The sequence below is a fragment of the Melospiza melodia genome, chromosome 3 (genome assembly GCF_035770615.1).
Source record: "Melospiza melodia melodia isolate bMelMel2 chromosome 3, bMelMel2.pri, whole genome shotgun sequence".
In the NCBI taxonomy this organism is placed as follows: domain Eukaryota; kingdom Metazoa; phylum Chordata; class Aves; order Passeriformes; family Passerellidae; genus Melospiza; species Melospiza melodia.
This window is the reverse complement of record NC_086196.1, coordinates 20,819,596-20,839,242: the sequence shown is the minus strand read 5'-3', so window position 1 is coordinate 20,839,242 and position 19,647 is coordinate 20,819,596. Positions and strand designations below refer to the sequence as shown.

Here is a 19,647-nt window from a genome sequence, read left to right as displayed (position 1 = left end):
TCATTGCCAGTTTCCTTCCTGGAGTCTTTTCCACCATTCTTACCCCAGCAATGATCCCTTCCTCCCAGTTCTGCTTCTTTGCTGCAGGTCTTTCCAAACACCATTGCATCAGGCCATCTCCCTGGGACCAGAGTCACCTCTGTGGAGGGGAACGTGCAGCTGTTGGTAGCTGGAAAGCAGCCAGAGGGCCCCCACTCCCCCCAGCTATGCTGCAGGAGGATGCTGAGTGATGGTGTCAGCAAAGAGCAGTAAAGGGCCTTGGCTGCCTGTTCAATACCTGAAAGCAGCCCCTACTCACTGGAAAATGGATCTGAAGGGGGAAGGTTTCTCCCCCTGGCCTCAACCAAATGATATTCCATCCAGCGTGAAGGAGATGTTGACAGAAGGGTCTGTGTCATCACAGATGAGATATTTTGGCTGGTAGAGATGTGTCTCCACCAGTCACCTCCACTCCAGCAAGAGGCAGGACACTATCAGAGGCTCCTGCTTACCCACAGCCAGAGGTGAATGCACAGTGTTCCAGTCTGCTCATAAAAAGGGCTGTAAGGCTGTCAGGGAGGGCAGAGGGAGGGCACAGGCAAGACAGCCAGCTCCTCTGTGTTATGTGTAAGGAGTCAAGGTTAGACGTGGCTTTAATTAGGGCATTGCTGCTTTGATTTGAGAACACAGGATTTTGAAAGCATACAGGTTTCATGTTAAGCTCTTTTTGAACTCAGGAGAAAGGGCTGGACTTGCTATTTGTGAGCATCTCACTGATCTACTCCTTGGGTCTGTCAATCCATGGTGTCCTCCTCCAGTGCATCTCTCCCAGGATATACTTCATCAGTTCAACCCAACTACACACAATTTGCTCTCAGAACACACAATGGCCAAATAAAGGGACTAGTATGGCATGCAGCCACAGCAAAGGGATTTGAGCAGAGTACAGGTACTCTCCAGGCCTGCCTTCCCAAGCAGTGTGTCTCCAAGTGATGAAATGCAATGCTATCAAATATCATGACAGAAAGTGCAAATATATAAAACATGAGGGTGCCTCTTAAAAATAAATGTTGCTCCATGATCTTTTTCCCAGGAGAAGGAAGTTTCCAGAGTGCTGGCTCTCTGCGTGTGGTATCACATATTGCATGGCCTGTTCCCTATAAGCTCTCAACATATGCTACGAATCTGCCTCTGCACTACAAGTATTCTAAATCAGATGCTTATGCCTTCTTCTGATCTTTTGCAGTCACACGTACGTACACTGGATTTTGCCACAGGCTATCCATCATTCCTCCCTTCCCAGCATCTGAAACGCATGACTCGCAATTTGGTTTTATGTGTGTTTTACTGCAGTTTCCATATAATCACACAGGAAACTTAAATTCTCACCTTATGAGCCCAAGTCTGCAGTTCTAATCCTTGTCTCTCACAAGTTTCATGACTGAATGTCTGATTTCTGACAGTCTATATTTCCCACAAATGAAGGAAAAATCAAATTCAATTGCAATCAGAGCCTTGCTTCTCACAATCAGTTGTTTACCCACATCATTTTTCACCTTCAATCCCAAAGTAATGTCTAAAGCCCTTGGGCATTGCCACGCTCTGCCTCTGAATTTGCTCAGTTCAGTTGTGGGCTAAGCACAGTGGTGCTACATGAGGTGGACATTTTCCATCACCACAGGACAGACAGCTCTGCTAAGGCATCCATCACCTGCTAATGACCCAAATTTCCTGCAGGCATCAAGGGGAAGCTGCCTCATCCACTGCAGACCTGTCATGTTTCAAGACTGTGTCTTGGCTGCCCCTCATTCCTCCCTCTCCTTCCTTTCTACTCATTCACCAGGAATTCACCATGCCCAACCCAGACTGGAAGTGGCAGGCACAGCTGGTTGGCATCATCCACCTTTCAGCTGCCTCTTTTAAAGGCCATAAAAAGGAAAAGGGGCTGTAGGTCACCCCAGCCCCCAGCTTACCCCAACCCCTTACCAGCTGTACAAACCCTCCTGCCTCAAGGGCTGACATAATTTGGCACAGCACTCACCAGAGCAGTGCTGTCTGTACAAATGCATGTCCAATACCTCACCAAGGGATCCTGATCCCAGAAGGGCTCACCCACCACCCTCTGACATCATGCTGTCTGTGCCTCATCCCGTGGAATGACACACTTCTGTTTATGATCAGGGAATGTCACTCTTCCAGGAGGGCATTACCCAGGCAGAGGGAGAATTCTAGCACAAATATGTCCATGTTGGTTGGGTGAAAGAAGATGGAGGACTTTTTAGCTCTCTGGAAAGGAGCTAAGTGGGAAGGGTTGACAGAGAAGTGGTCTGGTAAGATGCCTGCCCTGTGCATGAAGCAGATGGCACAGACACATCAGAGAAGACCTATAAACAACCAGTTAAGCTTCAGTCACAAGCCCTTTCATCTGCTTCAAATATAGGCTCTACCACCTTCCAGCTGGGGCTGGAAAACATCAGGTCTGCTCTGCCTGTGGGGCTTTGTGAGTTTGTATGTTCTGAACTCCTGCCAGGAGTAACTTTGGTGCTTGAGGAATCAATGTTGGGCTCTGTGCAATGCATCCATAATGCAGTGACTTATGCATGGAGGAGGGAAGCTGGGGAAATTCCCTCCCACTATAAACTATTTCTTGGCTCTTTGCATTAGTTGTCAGCCCTTGGGAGTATGTTTTCCTCTGTTCCCATTTTTCTGTGGTCTGCATTATCATTTGCTAAATATTAGCGTGTGCTATTTATCATGAGGTCCACAACCCCTGACCACTCCAGGGAGTTTGCAACTAAGTCACAGCAATAAATTTTCTGATATTCTATGGGCTTTACAGTGCTAAGAGGCACACAGCTGAAATCATTATCTCAGAGCCTTCATCCTCTAATCTCACAGTGAAACACTCATCACCAAAGGCAGGGAGGATGCACACGAACACAGGTTGTTTATATTCACGGCAGATTCAGAGTCAGGCTCCAAGTCTGGTTACTAATAATGATGATTACTGCAGCTCCTCTGGTTTTATGACATGTTTGAAAGGCTCAGGGAAACCACACTATGTGGAACTCTCTTTCAACAGCATGTTAGGTTCACAGGATCTGCTGGGCTAGCAAAGGGAAGGGTGTGTTTGTGGACTGGGAATCTGTTATAATAATATCATGGTGACCAAAATGAGCACCATGGTCTACAAGTCTACAATTACTGCTATGTTTATTGCAGAACAGAGTCACCCGAGACCTGACTCAAAACCTGTTGACTCCACTGGAAGTATTTTGCAGCAGGTCCTAGGAGCCACTTGGACAAGACATAATCTCTTACTGAGTTTTTCTGCCCACTGTGTTTAGGGAGTTTGGACTTTCTCCCTGCAAAAGCTGTTATCTAAGAAGGGATTCAAACTTTGACTAGAAAGGTTACTTCAATATCTCCATATTTCTGATCCCAAAGCCCCTTTCAGAGTCATTTTTGGTTAATGACTAGAAATGTTCCAGCTTCTCTTGGTTAATAACTAGAAATGTTCCAGCTTCTCTTGGCAATAGGATCTGATCCTAAGAACCATCAAAGAAAACCAGAGTTCAGACTGAACTGGTAATATTTAATAAAGATTTGGAGTGGTAATTAAAGAAATAAATTAAATGCTACTAGAAGGTACATGTCCAAAAGAAACACTGGTCTGAGAAGTCTGTATTTTTCAAAGTTATCAAATTAGCCCAGTTTGGTTTCCACTGCCAGTCTAAATAATGATGGATGTTGTCTAATCTCCCTTCCAAGTAGGCTGAGAAATCATGGACAAGGTCATTAGTGTGAGAGAAGAGGCATTCTCCTTCTCTGAATGTCCCAGACAGAGGCGCATGGAACAGCTGCTCCTTTCTCAGAGAGGGAGAACAGCAAAAGCAGAAGAGGAAACTTGAGCAGCCAAGTGGCCATGTCCTGTGGACAGAAGGAACAACTGGCATTAGCTGGTTTTGCTTTGCCAACCTCATGGCAACAAAAATAAGAGAAAGAACTGGACAAAAATATTTGAGAACAGCCCAAGAACAAAAAATGGGGCAGCATCCTCTGCAGTGGCAGGGCACAGCCCTCACCTCTGTTCCTCTCTTGCTCTCTCACTATGATGGGAGCCAAGTTCAGGGTTCACTGGCCATTCTCTGGCCAATGCCAGACTCACTCTCCAGCTCACATGGCCCAGACAGCCTCAATATTTCCCCCATATTTTTTTGCAGCCCCATGCCCTTTCTGACAGTAAAGCTGTGTTGATCTGTAGCAGGGATGTTTTTTAGCATGCCAGGCTCATGAATGCCATAGCCTGTTATCCCAGAAAGACTAAAGAATAAACAAAGAGGGACAGGAAGAAAAAAGATTAATAAAACTCCTTGATCTGAACTTCAAATCCAGGATATAGATATATACATTAATAAACTAAAGGGCTCAAGCACTGGCTTGGAATTGTACACATTTTGTAACTTATAAAATTTCCATAGGAATTTTGGTCAGTTCTCTGCCCTGGAATCGTACAGGGGACAGCACAACCAGGGAGTTTTCACTGCAGCTAGTTTGGGTATAGAGATTTCTTCTGTTCAGATGTGAGCCATGCCTTGCCACTTGCCCTTAGGGCCAGGGAACATTTTAATTGTACAAACCCATGGAGACTCTCTCCAAAACACAGTTAAATCTCCAGTCTGGCTGCCCAGTATCAGGGATGCCTGGCAGGTCATAGCTGCCTCCTTGAAGTATTCAGACTCATTCCCTGCCTCCTCTGCTGCTTGAGAGACACCAAGTGCACAGGAGATGCTGGGAGCTGCAAGATGGGGGACTCACCCTGGCACAGGGATTTCCCACCAGTAGGCACCAAACCAACACCAGTAATTCCCAGGACACCTCTATGGGGCAGAGACAGTGGAGTGGCCAAGCATGGCATGCTGCAAGACTGGCTGATGGTGCTGATGTGTTTAGAGCCAGCTGGAGAAGGCTCTAATCAGGCTGTGTTGGCTTTTGCCAAGATCAGGACTGGGTAGTTCCTGGTATAGCCTTACAAACCACTGGACCTAGTTGGAAGCTGCATGCACCAAATGCTCTGCTTAGAATGGCGTTTCCCTGTGTTTCTGGAGGTGTTCACCTCACTGCAGGGGCCTGGTCCCTTCTCCAGGTGACACAGGTTGTCCAAGCAAGCAGTTCCTTGCAGGTCTGGCTGCAGCATGTCCTTCCAACCAGGCAGAACCTCTCCTGCAGAGCTGGGCACACAGGATGGCTGGGCAGCCAGGAAGCAGGAGGGTTTGGAAGTGCTCATGGACCTGCTGGTGTCAGTCCAGCTGCTTCCATGAGGACAAACACCACACAGAGCTGGTGAAACTGGATCTGCAGGAGCATTCTGCCTGATACAGCGCATAAACACACCAGGAGCTTTGACTATGGGATAAACTGCTATTCTTGTGCTGGTTCAAGGCATTTCTGGTTGAGAATTCTCATGTTTTCAATGTTACAAACTCTAGCCCTAACAGCAAACTCCTGCTTCTGAGTTGGGTAAGCTTCCACTGAAACAAAAGATTGGGAAAGGGGTTTTTTTCATGAAGTAGGAAAAGGAAATGCATTTCAGAAGGACATGGATTCCTTTGATGTCCCAAAACAGAAAAGAGAATCTTTGCTTTTCTATGCTGTAAGAAGGACATCATTGCCATGTCCATTTTTGGGATTCACTGTTTTCAAAGATGGGTCAAAACAAGAAATAAATAGCAACACGCCTCTCTCCTGCATTCTTGTGTCCTTCACAGGAACAGCTGCCAGAGCAAGGAAACTATATTAAGACCACTGCATCCTTCAAAGATAAACTCTTCCCAAGGTTTCATCTTTGCACAGTGACAAGAAGCTGGGAAGTGAAAATGTAACTGTCCACATGGGCATTCCGTGTGTGAGAACCCATTATTGTCAGCACTGATCCAAGAGTAATCCAGCTGGTCCAATACCCATGATCCAGTTAAATATGACTGTTGAGTGCTTTTGAACAGCCCTAGGCTGAAACATCAAAGACAGATTGTGCAAATATTAGGCAGGATATATAAATAAACCAAATTGTCTAAAATGTCACTTTATGCGTATATATGGGCTACTGAGCTCCATGTAGTACAGTACAAAAACAAATTTCCTTGGCTACAGCCAGAGATGTGAAACCTCTAGACAGTTACATTCAGAATCAGAATGAAAACCTGAATCCCATCCTGCAAAATAGGGTTCAAACCCACTGAAGACTAAGAAATCTTTAGAAGAGATGTTATTTAGACAAAGCAGATATTATTTAACTATGCACTAATTTTCTACTTGTCTGGTAATAAGATGTAAAACTGTCAAAGACTAATATGTTTTAAAAAAGAGATTATTTGAGGCAATTTAGTAAAATTGTAATCAACAATATGCTTGAAGATAATTTAGACATCATGAGGTTTGAAGACAGGAAAGTAATGAGAAACAATTATTGAAAATAGATAATTTTCTAGGAAACATGTTCAAGATAAGAACTATCTGGCATAACTTCAGATGTCAACAATGCAGGTATTCACATCTGGTCCAGTCACCATGGGTTCCTTTAAAAATGAGAGAGGGGTCCCTGAGATACCTACTTGAAAATGAGATGAACTGCAACCTAGAAATGTCTTTTTCTTTTCATATACTGACTACAAAGGGAGGCCAATGTATCTAGTCCATATGTAGCTGATTATACCATAGACAGCTACATCTGGTCAGCATTAGAGCGTGTTTAATAACACACCTATTTGCAAATGTATTCCTATTCGGGTCAATATGTCTGTGCACTCAGCACTCCAGCCTTCTACTTGGACTCCAGGTTGTTAGTCCAAACCTTAGTCTTGAACTTCAAAGTGGGTTGGACCCAGCTACACTGAGACCTACAACTTGCTAAGTAAGGTCCCTCAGGAAAACACAACTCTCCAAGCCAGGATGAGACCCCTGAGACACAGAGACAGAAATCCCTTCAGGAAGCCTGCAGAGGAGCACTTACAGAGAAACAGAGGGATCATTAAAAGTCCCTCTACACAGGAAAATATTCTTGCCATAACCAAAATGTCAATGCTAATGGTTAAATATATTTTCTTGAAGAAAATCTGCCTAAGACTTCAGGAAAAACATGTATGAAGAGCAGTCAGGAAGTAAAGCAGTTTCTATGATCCTAGGTTCAAGAGCCCCACATATGTAAAGAGCTGGTGAACCTTTGCACAGCCTGGGACAGGTAAAAAATTTTTTGCACCAGTCTGGCCTGAGAGTCCAAAAGCCTGGCTCAGCCATGAGTGTGTCAGCATCCTGGGTGTGGGGTGCAGTTTCTTGGCCAGCTGCAAAAAGAAGGTAACTCAGTCAGCCAGCCAGATCCATAAAGCAGCAGCTCACACTGTTATTAGAGGCCTGCCTCCCCATCTGGAAATTAAATGCAAACATATGCATAGGCCTAAGTGTTGCTTAAGAGAAAATCACTACCCTGACAACGCTGAACAGGACAGGAAGAAAAGAAAAACAGAAAGTACAAACCAGTATCTATGCCTTCCCCATTTAATTTTCTGTACTGTCAGAGGAACCCTCATATCTAATTCAGCACAACTTAAAGGACAAAGAATTATGAGGTGAGGAAGGAAAGTAAATCCATTTGTTTGTTAGTACTGTAACAAGCTAAAAAATATCTCTGACAGAAAATTTACATTACATGTGCTCCAACTCCAGTTTTCTGGGTGGTTCAATCCTCCCAAAAGACGGCCACAGCATTGCACCAGCATCCTATACTTCATTCTTCATTGATACTTAAAGCATCTGCAGAAGGTTTTGATCATCTCTAATAGCACAGAGGAGAAAATTTGCCTTTCCTCCTTATGGGAATCAGATACAGCTTTCACACAGCAGAAGTCAGACCCTTTGATCAATATGTAGCATGTTAAAAAACGTGTGTTAGTACATAATCCTGAGTTTTATCCCTAGTGATTTTTTTCACTGGAGAAAAAGTAGAGAGGAAGAGAATTTATTAGTTTTTTTCATAGTAATAAAAATTATAACAATAAGAAACAATAACAAAAAAGTGAGATGAATGTGAGACTGTCATTGAATTCATGACTGAGTGAATGATCATGGCAGCAATGGACATGTGAGGCAGGAGCTTAACACCCAATCATTCTGAAGCTTCATGTCAATAAAGTTCACCAGCAACTGTAGGCACTGAAAGCAGAGACTCCTCACATCTGTGTGATCATGTCTGCACTCGATGCATAAACCAAAACACCAGGGAGGTGGGGAGGCTGCTGCTCTCTCTGCCAGATGCTGAGCAAACAGCCCCAGGGTGTAACAACACCAGGCAGGAGGAAGCACAGCCCAAGGAGCTGATGATTGATCAGGGTTAAGCAGAAACCTCTTGCCCTTAGGCCAGCACCCCTCCACTGGGCCATGCTGACTACCATGCCTGGGGAAGAGATGTAGTAGGGGGTTGCCCTTTTGTAAGCTGTTATTTTCTTTCTAATTTTTCATGGACCCTTTTAAAAAAGGCATTTCTCGTCCATTCCAAGAAGTGGTTTTTTGTTTTTTTTTTTTTTTCTTCTAAAGAAAATACTTTGAGAATTTCATCAAAGTTTGAGGCAAATACATATTATCCAGGGACTAAATAGTGCAATTCTTATTTATAGATTGGTATTTGATATACACTCCCTGGGTCCCTGCAAGCTATGAGCTTATCCAGGCTGGGGCAACTTTTGACCCAAAGCAGGTTTGTTGGATTCCAAATGAAGCTGCATACCAGTTTTCTGCCTCTCCCTGAGGCTTTGGCTTGAACCAAAATGGAGTGACACCCATTAACAAAGAGACCTCCAAGACTCTGCCCTCCCACCCTTGCTCCTTCCCCTCCAGGCACAGACACCAAGGTCCATCTGCTGGGATTAACCAGCTTCAGAGTCTTTGCAGGCAGCTGTGAGATGGCTTTCAAAGATAAGAGATGGCCCAGGGTGGGCTCAAGAGTAAGGAATTTAGTAAAATATCTTTGGAAGGGATCTAGTAGATTTTCTTCCTTGTTTATATTATGCAGTATCAGTCACCCTTAAGACCCCAGGCCTGGGTGTCAGTAAAGCTGGAAACACAACCAGCCAGCAAAGGATCCTGATACTGCTCCTCATGATCCCGTCCTCCCCATGCAGAAATGCTTCCCTCCTCTCACATTCAGAAACTCTTACATTTTTTGGCTCAGTTCACCTAAACAAGGAATAATAAGTGAAATACTGAGCAGCAGGATACTTGGGACTGAAACTGCAGAGAGAGAGTCAGCTTCTTTTCTTTTTTCTTCTTTTCTTCTTCTTACCCACTACTCTTCCTGGGTAATGGTGCTGCCGCTGCCCAATGCTAAAACAACAGTCATGGCTATTATATGGCAAAGAGATTGTAAGTCTCTGCTGGTCCCCAGGGAGGAAATAATCATAAGCCTGCTCAGTGTTTGTTAAAAGATACAGGTAATTGTGGAAAAGAGCAACAAAAAGACAATTGAGTGGCTGGGCAGGCTGATTTATGAGAGAAGATTAAAGGAGCTGAACATGAATGGCTTAGCTAAACAGTGACTAAAACAGGACATGAAAAGTAGCCCCTGTCAACAGTATTTGAAGTGTCTGTCTGAAGGGGCATTAACTGTTTGGGTGTGGATATTTTGAATAAATGGAGGTCTTGAAAAGGAGGTCAGAAATGCAAGTGCCAGATGAATGTTAAGGAAAGTTTCCCAAAGAACGAAACTTCCATGGCAATCTCCTCCCCATTCTAAGGTGGGATGCCCCCCAAAAAGTCATCTGTGCTGAGCAGACATGACCTAAGGAACTTCTGGGAGGTGTCTACTTTAAATGCCTCAGTGGCATCCCCATCTCTAAGCACCAGGGCAGAGACAACAAGACAGCATGACAATAAAAGCCCATTCCAAAACTTCCCTACAAACAGAAGATAAAATACCCATACCTTGGGCTTCAGAGATCAAGCAGAAATGGAAGAAAATGTCCAAAGTGAGGAGAAAGAGTGATTCCCTGGAGTTCTCTTATAGTACTGAAGGATGATGTAGGGCTGGGTTTTAACACAGGTAGTGAGAAGACTCATAAATGTCATTCTCTACACTCTGCCATTATTTGGCCTCTCCCAAACAAGAACCTGAACTGGAATAAGGGAAATTATTTTTAGTAACACTAAAGAGACCCAGGTTGGACATCATTCAGCTGTTATAAATCACATAATTCACACAAGGCACAGCATCCTCCTCCCTGCCTAGTCCACACAGGACTAGTGGTTTGACCATGGAGAGCCACACCTCAGGTTGAAAACAGCAGTGAATTAGAAATTAACTTGCCATATCCTACTGCTTTCTTTTCTTTCATATAATCAAAGATTGGGCAGCAAACACTGCATGGTGAGAATTCCACCTGGAGAACAAAGCATGTATCTACTCATCTAACAATGAATATACTTTGAATATATATATATTGCACAGAATATACATTGGTAAGAGAGTTGACAGTTTTTGGTTCAGCTGCCACGACACAAACCCCTGTGTAAATGCTCTCCACACCCAAAATGAGACTACCACTTTCTCCCAAAGTTTGGCTGGCCCTGCCTGTGTAACATCACCCGCAGCAGGAAATGCTTCTGAGGCACTGAGTGCATTGCACAACAATCCTTGCTGATTCTTGTAGCCGTGGTAACATTCATTAGTGCACTTCCCAGCAATTAAATTACACATTTGATCATAGAATCATAGAATCATTTAGCTTGGAAAAGGCTGTAAGATTGAGTTCAACCATTAACCCAGATAAGTTCACCAGTAAACCACATCCCTCAAATGTACCCATGCCCATGTAGCTCTCATCAATGGACTATAGATACCCCTGAGTGCCTATTATATTGATTTTCTATTACAGCAACAGCTCACAAACCTCAATTGTACCAAGACACCACTACAGAGATCATATATATTTGCATCTTTGGTAACTTTCAAAAAGCTGCTGGTTTTTATTCTTCTCGCTGTCCTGGTCTTCTAATTCTCTTTTCATGGTCAGGAACAAATTTTCCAAATTTTCATTTTCCAAATCCCAGAAGATTTCCTATTTGTTTCACATTAAAGTGGAGAGAGGTCAGTAGAAACCAGCAGGGCAGTGGTAGGTGCACAGCAGGAAAATGTGCATGTGCTGGCAGTAGGGCACCAGCCATGAATCCTTCTATAAAGGGTAGAAGGAAAGGTAATTTTCTTGATACATTTTAAAAAGGGGAAGGCAAAAATACGTAAATGCAAATAGATCTTAATTGGTCATGGTGTCAAATGCTCCCTTTAAATTTAATCTAATGTGTGTTTCACTGAGCTGTCAGCAATCTCCATTAGCCTCCAGGCACTAATGAGTGAGCATCAAGGTGTCAGTCCTTCTGGCATTAACCTCAATTAGGAGGAGTTAGGGTGATCGCTGACTCGAGGGTCAGCCATTCATTGCTGACACATTCCTCTGGCTGCAGTTTGCAGTCTCCTGCTTGAAAAGGGCTGGCAGACTGGCTGCCAACCTCCTCACCGGTAAAAAAGTTTCATACTTGCCAACATTACTGTTAATTACTATATTTGAAATCTGCACAGGTCTTACCAGGCATGGAGACACAAGAGTAACCCTATTTATGAGGTTATTCAATGTGGTTCCCAGGTAAAAAAAAAACCAACCTGTGGTATTAAAATTCTAAATATCTACCACTTACTCATGGTCAGAATTTTAAAGCATCATTAAAGGCATCGATATGACAAAGAATTGAAAGTCTATACAGCAGGGTTAAGTTTACAGGGGGAAAAAAATCACCACAGAGAGAAACCATATGACTTTAATTCTGCTTTACTTCTCTCTCTCCAGAGTTCCTGAAAGATTTCTTTTATGACATTCAGATGTCATCTTGCACAGTCATTCTCGGGTAGATCTGCTTTTCTGGGGTGAAATCATGGGTGGATCATGAGTCAATTTGAGACTGCACCCCTCCTATTCAAGCATGGCGATCTCAAGACAGCCAGGCAGAACCCTCCAGATCTACCCCAGGCCTGAAATCCACCCTCTAGATGGCAGATTGCTGTTCAGCCTCAAGGACTTGGGCAAATTTATGCCAGAGGAAATCATTCCATGAGAAAATCTATTTAGTAACCTCAAAGTTGTGTCAGCCACCATAAAACCTTGGTTACATTACAGTTTAGGATTACAGTTATTACAGCGTAAACTACAGGTCCATTATAAAACATTTCTTAAATTTCTAAATTTATAAAATATATGAATAATACCAGAATGAAAAACTAAAAACACCCGCCTCCTTCTTATCACCACTTCACTACAACAGACTGACCATTCTTCCCTGCTGTCTTCCCCTGTGACTTTTAGGCCACAGGCCTTACCAAATGAAACAAAACAAATTAAAACATATGAAACACAGAGATAAAAGGATTAAAGGTCTCAGGTACACACACTTCATGAACAATGGAGCTCAGGGGTTGCAGAGTAATTTAGCTAACTCTTTATGGGACTCTTTCCATAGCAGAAGCTCTCCCAGAGTTGAAGGACCACAGCAGGCTTGAAAACCTTCCCTAATTGTAAGGTAGCACTTGTCTCACAGCTCATTCTGCTTAAGATCATCATAAAAAGTGTCCTTTGAATGCCCTCTCTGCTTCTTCCAGACCCATCTTCTTTCCTCCCCATCCCCAAGGCAATGATCTTTATCTCCAAGCCTCCATTTCTTCTCTGCAGGAATCAAAGGGGTTTCGAGCCCATCCCTTGAGGTGACAGCATTACCTGTTCCTCCTCCACCTGAGATGCAGAGCTCTGCTTCCTTAGAATATTCATTTACCCTAATCTGCATCAGACACAGGCTCATTCTGCCCTGGTAATGAAGAGCTGCTGTGTCTGGGCCAGCCAGGCCAGGCGTGTTCGGACTCTCCTGGGTCGATTCATATCAAGCTACAGTGAGCTGTGCAGTAAGAAAAGACAAACAGGAGCAGCACAATGACAGTTTTCAATTACCTGATTTACCAACCTTCATCTTAAAACTAATGAGGCTGTTTGTGTCAAGTTTCACATCCCAGTTCAATCACTACTGTTAAGCATAAACAGCTCTTTGTCCCTGTAGTGGCCTGTTATGAGCAGGTACCTCCAAGCTCTTTAGTAAAACATGTGCCCCACTCACTTCAGCACTGGCAAGCAAAAGAGATGACATCTTGCCTTTACTCTCAGGTAATCCATGAACTCCAACAGATCCATGCCATGAATCCAAATTATGAGTCTTGCTGACTGAGGGGTTTCCTCTTTGCTTTTCGCTGAGATGTAGGAAACTGCATCCACAAAAATTGTTAAGTCATCACCAAAGGTGATAAAATCACAGCCTCAGAAGTCAAAAAACATCAGCCTTGAGCTATCTGGTCACCTATCACGGTGCAGTTTTAGTTACACTGCACAGCTTTTTTAACAGGGTCTGTTGAAGTATGAGTAATTATGAATATGAGGTCTTAGTTTCTGAAAGGAAAACAAGTGCTTTGCTTTTTCTTCACCTAGATGGAAACATGCAGAAGGAGGAGGGTCAACAAATCCATTTGTTTGCAGAACCTAGTAACAAATGTTACATCACCAGGGAACATCTACTCTGCCCCTTTTCCATACCACCAGATGCACTCCTTGACAGTTTAGAACAAGTCTGACCTCAAGAACAAAAGTCCAAAAGAACAATCAGCCAGTCAAAGAAGTCAGCAAATATATTGATCCCATCCTAACTCCTGGAAACATTTAGGGAATTAATAAAGATAAAACACAGAAAATTGACCTCACTCCCCTTCAAAACCAGTTAATAGGAAAACCCCTCTCCAAACCCATGTGTAGAGATTGATATAACCATGAGCTGAGGTGCCAGAGACCAAGCTGCTGTTTGAGAACTTTTTCAGCATTAACACTCATGGCTCGAGGTAATTTCTCAAGAACTTAAATAAACATCATGTTCCTCTCTTACTTGGATGAATCTTTAAGAGTTGGAGATCTGTCGAAGAGTGGGAGTGGAAACCAATAAATAAGGACAAAACACTAGTATTATCATTATGTAGAAATTTTTATTTTGACCAAAAAAACATTTGTGTAAGAACAGGGTGGCTGAAAGCATCTAACCAGGTCATGAATCCATGGAATCACTGAATAGTTTGGGTAGGAAAGGATCTCAAAGTTCATCTAGCTCCAACCCACCCCCGCCATGGGTAGGGACATCTACCAGAGCAGGTTGCTCAAAGCCCCATCCAACTTGGCTTTGAACATTTCCAGGGGTGAGTGGATGTAGATAGATGTAGGTATCTGCATTGTAGAGGTTCTACACGTAGATAACAACATGCCAGCTAAGCACCAGGAGCCCCATTTACAGTCAGTACAGGAGAACTGTCACTTCAAATATGCAGTTCATCTCTTTCAGGCACTTACTTTAGGACGAGATGATTTGTGCCTCAAAAGCAGCTGCTTCTCCACATTATCTGTAAAAGGAGTTTTTCCTCAGAAGGGGATGTACACACTATAAATCTCTATGGCTTATATGTCGACACTTGGTCAAATTAATCCCACTTCATGAATATTTCAATATTTGTAGTCATTACATGAAGGTTGGATAGCTTTTTTAAAAATACTATGTAGCTTGAAGAGAAGCATTGGCTTGATACAAAAATTGCTTGACAAACCTCCATCAACTTAGGAAAATATGACAAAGGATTTGAATAGATGTCCTGAACTATGTCTGAACTCAATGTCTTGACAATGAAAGTAGCCACATGGAATTATATCATATCATATCATTATTCTGTTCTTTATTTATTTGGTAGGTCAAACCTATGTGGCCATGCATTTCAAATCTACATATTTGTGAGTTCTGTTTCACAGCATTATACAAGAAACCCAGTTAAACAAACATTATCAGACATTATACATTCAGTGGAACATCCCTAGAGGTAGATTGCCTAAAATGTTTATTTGTTTGTAAACAGAAATTTTATTTCAACTTTTGAAGAAAGAAAGTCTGCATTATACATTCTGTGTGTCTTTCCCTAGCAAGACCCTGCCTGCATTGCCCTGTTTCAAAGGGGTGTAAAAGGCTTTTGTTTTTTCTTGGAAGTCTGGAATTGCTCTTTTTCTATTTTTTGTAGGTCTTAGAATTGAGTTTTATAGCAACAGAAAGCGCTTTTTGCAGTGATAAAATACATTTTCTACATTCATGAATTCATAAATTTTAAGAGGGAAAGGAACCATTACATTCATCCAGCCTGAGGCATTGATAGATTTACTGCACAGGAGCTAATGGACCAGAGCACAGTCCCTTTGAGATGACAGGAGAGAATTTGTGCAGCTTTTTTCCTTTCCTCCTCATCATCATCATGAGGGCAACCACCTCAGAGCTGCCTTGTTCAACAAAGACCCTGCCTCTAGTCCAGCTTGAAAGAACATTTCTCTAAACATATTTTAGAGAAAGCCAGGCTGCTTTCCCAAGCACTCAGAGAAAGCAAAGGTCAGCACAGCCCCATTGCCCCAGAGCACCTCAGGCACCTCTCCTTGACCCCATCTGGTCTCCCAGCAGCACCAGACACCCCAAAGCAACAGTAGCTGCTGCCCCTGTGCCCAGGCTTTGTTCTTTACCTGCACAATTCTCTTGTTGGGATGTGAAGCACTTCGCCCCTGGGACTCAGCTTATTGCCTCATAAAGCAGGATGGCAGGATTATTAATGTGGCAGAACTACAGGGTTTTCCAAGCAATTTATGAGTTACCATGGCAGTTCATTAGCTCTCAGCCCAATGACCCCTTCCTGGCAAGCATGAATCAAGCAGGAGGCACGCACACATCTAAATGTACGACAGATATTCACATCAAAAACACATCCAAGGCCATATTTCCTCCATTTTGTTCAGTACATGTCCAACTGCAGCACTAAAAGTCACCAGTTATCAGGACTGATAACCAACCCACTGAAGCACATCTAGACATAAAGAAATTCACAATCCCCCTTCTTTAAATTTCTTTTATTCTCATCAAAGTGTTTCTGATGGATGCCTGCATTTAAAGAACAGCAAGTCCTTAGCAGAGGGTTTGTATTTGCAGCCTGCATGGAATGCACAGGTCTGGCAGTGGGGACAGTGGGCTCTCTGAATGGCTCCCTTGACTTTCAGTGCTCAGAATAAGGTTTCACTTTACACACAGACAGGCCCCTCATCCCCACTCAAGGAAGAATTTGAGAAAATATTTAACTTTCATGGTAATTATCCGTAGGTCCTAAAATAAAGCACACACTTCAACGCTTCCTTGAGTCCAAGTGGCACTGTGTGTGAAAAAATTCCACAGGTTTTAATGCAGTGCTCAGTTAGGACTTCAGCACAGGCAAAAAAAAAACTAATCTAGCAAACTAGAGAGGAAAGAGATATAGAGAATTAAAGAGTGACTTTGAAGTTAATAACTGGACAATTAAGAAAATGAAAAGATTGTGAGCACAGTAAGTTTCATCAATAAGTACAAAACCACTACCAAACTACTCACAGATATTACAAAAAATTACAATATTTTATACAAAAGAAAGACAGAGACAAAGGAAGATGTTTGGGGGAAGAGGAAACAAGGACAGAAATACTTCTAGTAAGTCTTTATTGTATTATTTTTCTCAGTTGCATTAATGTTTTTTTAATTTTCTTTTCCACTCTAAGGGTATTTTAAAGAAAAGGTAGAACTAAAACTTTTACATTTACCTCTGTTACAGCTGCCACAGTCAGAGCTCAACCTCACCAGGCCTTATGTGCTTCCCAGAATGAACTTGCCTTTTTCTTTTGAAAAATTAATTAATGTATTTATTAGTGCAGTAATGGGACCCACATACTGGAAAATCCCACCTTCCATACCATTTTATTAGTTAAATGTGGCTTTGGGCCAAATTTTTGTATTTCAGCTCCTGCCAAGGTTCAGGTTTGGAATGTTTTTATGCTGGAGGTTTTTTCATCTGTTTCCTTGGCTGCGCTAATGGGACCCTAATGCACATGAGAGATCTCTATCACACCATGCTGCTGGGTGTTTGTTTGCTTCAATCACCTCAAACATACACACAAACTGGTGGCATTTCCCTCTCAGCTAGGTGATGCCAATAGACCTTGAGCCCACAGTGCAAAGAGGTATAATTTGATATGGAGAACTGCTGACTTGAGCCATTCCCACTGGCTGGAGTAATTACAACCAATATTTTTAAAATATACAGCTGGGCAAGCAGTTAGATGACACCGTTATTTAAGAACAGATTCATCTGGCAAAATTGTGTGTGTCTGGCAGGAGTTTTCATGTCCAATAAAACATGGAAGCTAGAGGAATGAACCTTTAAGAAATATGGATATGGCTTAAAGAAAGCAAAGTTCTTGCCTCATCCATTTACCTCTTGGAGATCTGGAATAGGGCCCAGGTCCTTCTGTCAGGCTAGGGAAGAACAGTGGACACGATGACCTGAGAGACCCTGCAGATGTTCTCCTGCCAGGACTGGGAGATAAGACATCTCACCAGCTCTTCCCTGGGCCTTGGTCTACATAAACACTACCAATGTCTCACAGGGTCCATCTCAGCCGTGATTTCTGCTAACAGCTCATGGGCTTTTCATTAATATTACCTTTTGTCACCTCATAAATTACTTACTCAGCAGACGTTTTTTCATTAGTTGCTATCAGAAGAAGAAATATTGGTCTCCTTCCAGTCCTTCCCATGCTTTAACACCAGAAGCTGAGCTCAGCTGCTCTGTCCCTGCAGTTACTGAAGTTCCTCACAAAGGAAATGTCTGCATGAAGACTTTCCCACCTACAGCTACCTCCATCGCAGTTCTTGCTCTCACCAACTCTTCTGAAGCAGGTCAGCAGCACTGGCCAAGGACACGTGGCAGTTTTTCTCACAGGTAAGACCAGTGACACATGGCAGGACATCTCTGCCACAGTTGGGCAGGCAGGGAGTGACAGAGAGGAGCAGAGTGACTGCACTGCCTGACCTCAGAGAGTGATGGGGTCACTTACTTGAAGCAGCAGCAAAAAGGGTTGAAGTGATGCTCGGAGAAACCCATTTGTACACCCATCATATTTCCCAAGTATGCCAGGGTCACTGCATCTTTCACGGATCTCCAGACAACAACAGCAAGAGACAACATTTCCAAGTGCAAGAGGTGGGAAACAGAGATATGTATTGAGATACAGGCAACAGGGAAGTGCAGCCATGCCCATTTATCCCAGCCTGTTCCCTTTCACTCCCAAGGTTTTGATGAAAGTAGCACTATGCCAGAAGCCATAATGTGTACAGCTTTAAGGAAAACTGAAACAAAGAGACAGCCAGCAGGAGGTTTTCTACACTGATATCATTCTCTAGGTCATGAGAATATCAAAATGTTTGGTTTTATCATTTCTTCTAAAAGAATTCCAGGACTTAGCTCTGTCTGGCACTAGCACATGGAACTGGAATTTGATTTCTTGTTTATTTCATTTTCACATGTTGAAGGACTTTGCTATTTGAGGCGAGAAATATGTGTCTGTTGATCACAAAATCCAGTTCTGAGACATGTCTGAGATCATGGTTTTGAAAAGGAGCCATGGCCACCTTCAAAGGATGAGGCAGATTTTACCCACAGAAAAGCAAAACATGCCATTTTGTGCTCTCAAGTGTGACTCATTTCCTGATGCAATTAGGCTTGGACTAGAGAGTTAAGGTCAGATTAAGAGATCATTAGTGCTTCTTATAGTGGACTTTGAGACCTGGACCACAATTCTAGAATTAGGCCCTGGAGGCCTTTGAAGGAGAAATCCTCTTGGAAATACATCATGGGGCTCTGTTTGTTTTCCCTGGATTTTTGAGGGATGGAGCTCCTGTTTTGCCTTCTACATTGTCTTTGTTTCTGTCAAATCCCCATGAGGATAAGCTTCTCCCCAGCCTTTTTATGAGAAAAGTGATATTAAAACATCACCTTCCTGACTAGAAATCTCACAGGGCTTTGCAAGGATAGCTTTGTTACTTCTTGCTTCATCACTTCAAGCAAAACCCAACCTTCCTGCCACTCCAGCCAAATGAAACAACAGCCAGACGAGCTGAGAGGCTGATGCTCCTGCATCAATGTCCCTGCTCCTCAGGGTGATGCACAGCCACCATGCTGTAGCCACTACACAAAATCTTACAGTGACTGCATCTCAAATGCTTTCTGTCACACTCAGCATGCTGCAGTTACACACAGACTGACCCACAGACCCATTGCTGTTTGAGGGCACAGACAGCTTCTCCTTCACTACGTGAGCCACTGTCTGCTCAGCACATTCAGTACAGCACCAAAATTTGCACTTCCAGATGGATGCAAAAAGGAATACTGAGAGACTGAGTTGATCCTAGTGACAGCTATGTAAGCAAAACCCTGAAGGAAATATTTTAAGATATGTCAGCTACAAATGACCAAAATGTCATCACAGTAAGAAGACAGATGTTTTTTATACTACAGAGCTCAGACAGGAACAATTTTTCCTCTGTTGCAAAATAAGATGACTAGTCAGGTAACAGCAGAGTGTCTGCTCAATGCTATGACTTAAGCTCCCAACTGAGAGCAAACTGTTTATTTTTTGTTTAATAATAGTACTTTGTTTAAAAAATTGT

The 19,647-nt window shown here is 42.9% G+C and overlaps 1 protein-coding gene across 2 annotated transcripts in view; it reads right to left on the bottom strand.

Moving 5' to 3' along the window:
• Positions 1-19,647, bottom strand: part of EVA1A (eva-1 homolog A, regulator of programmed cell death) — a 204,635-nt gene that overhangs the window by 85,803 nt on the left and 99,185 nt on the right. The window lies entirely within an intron of this gene.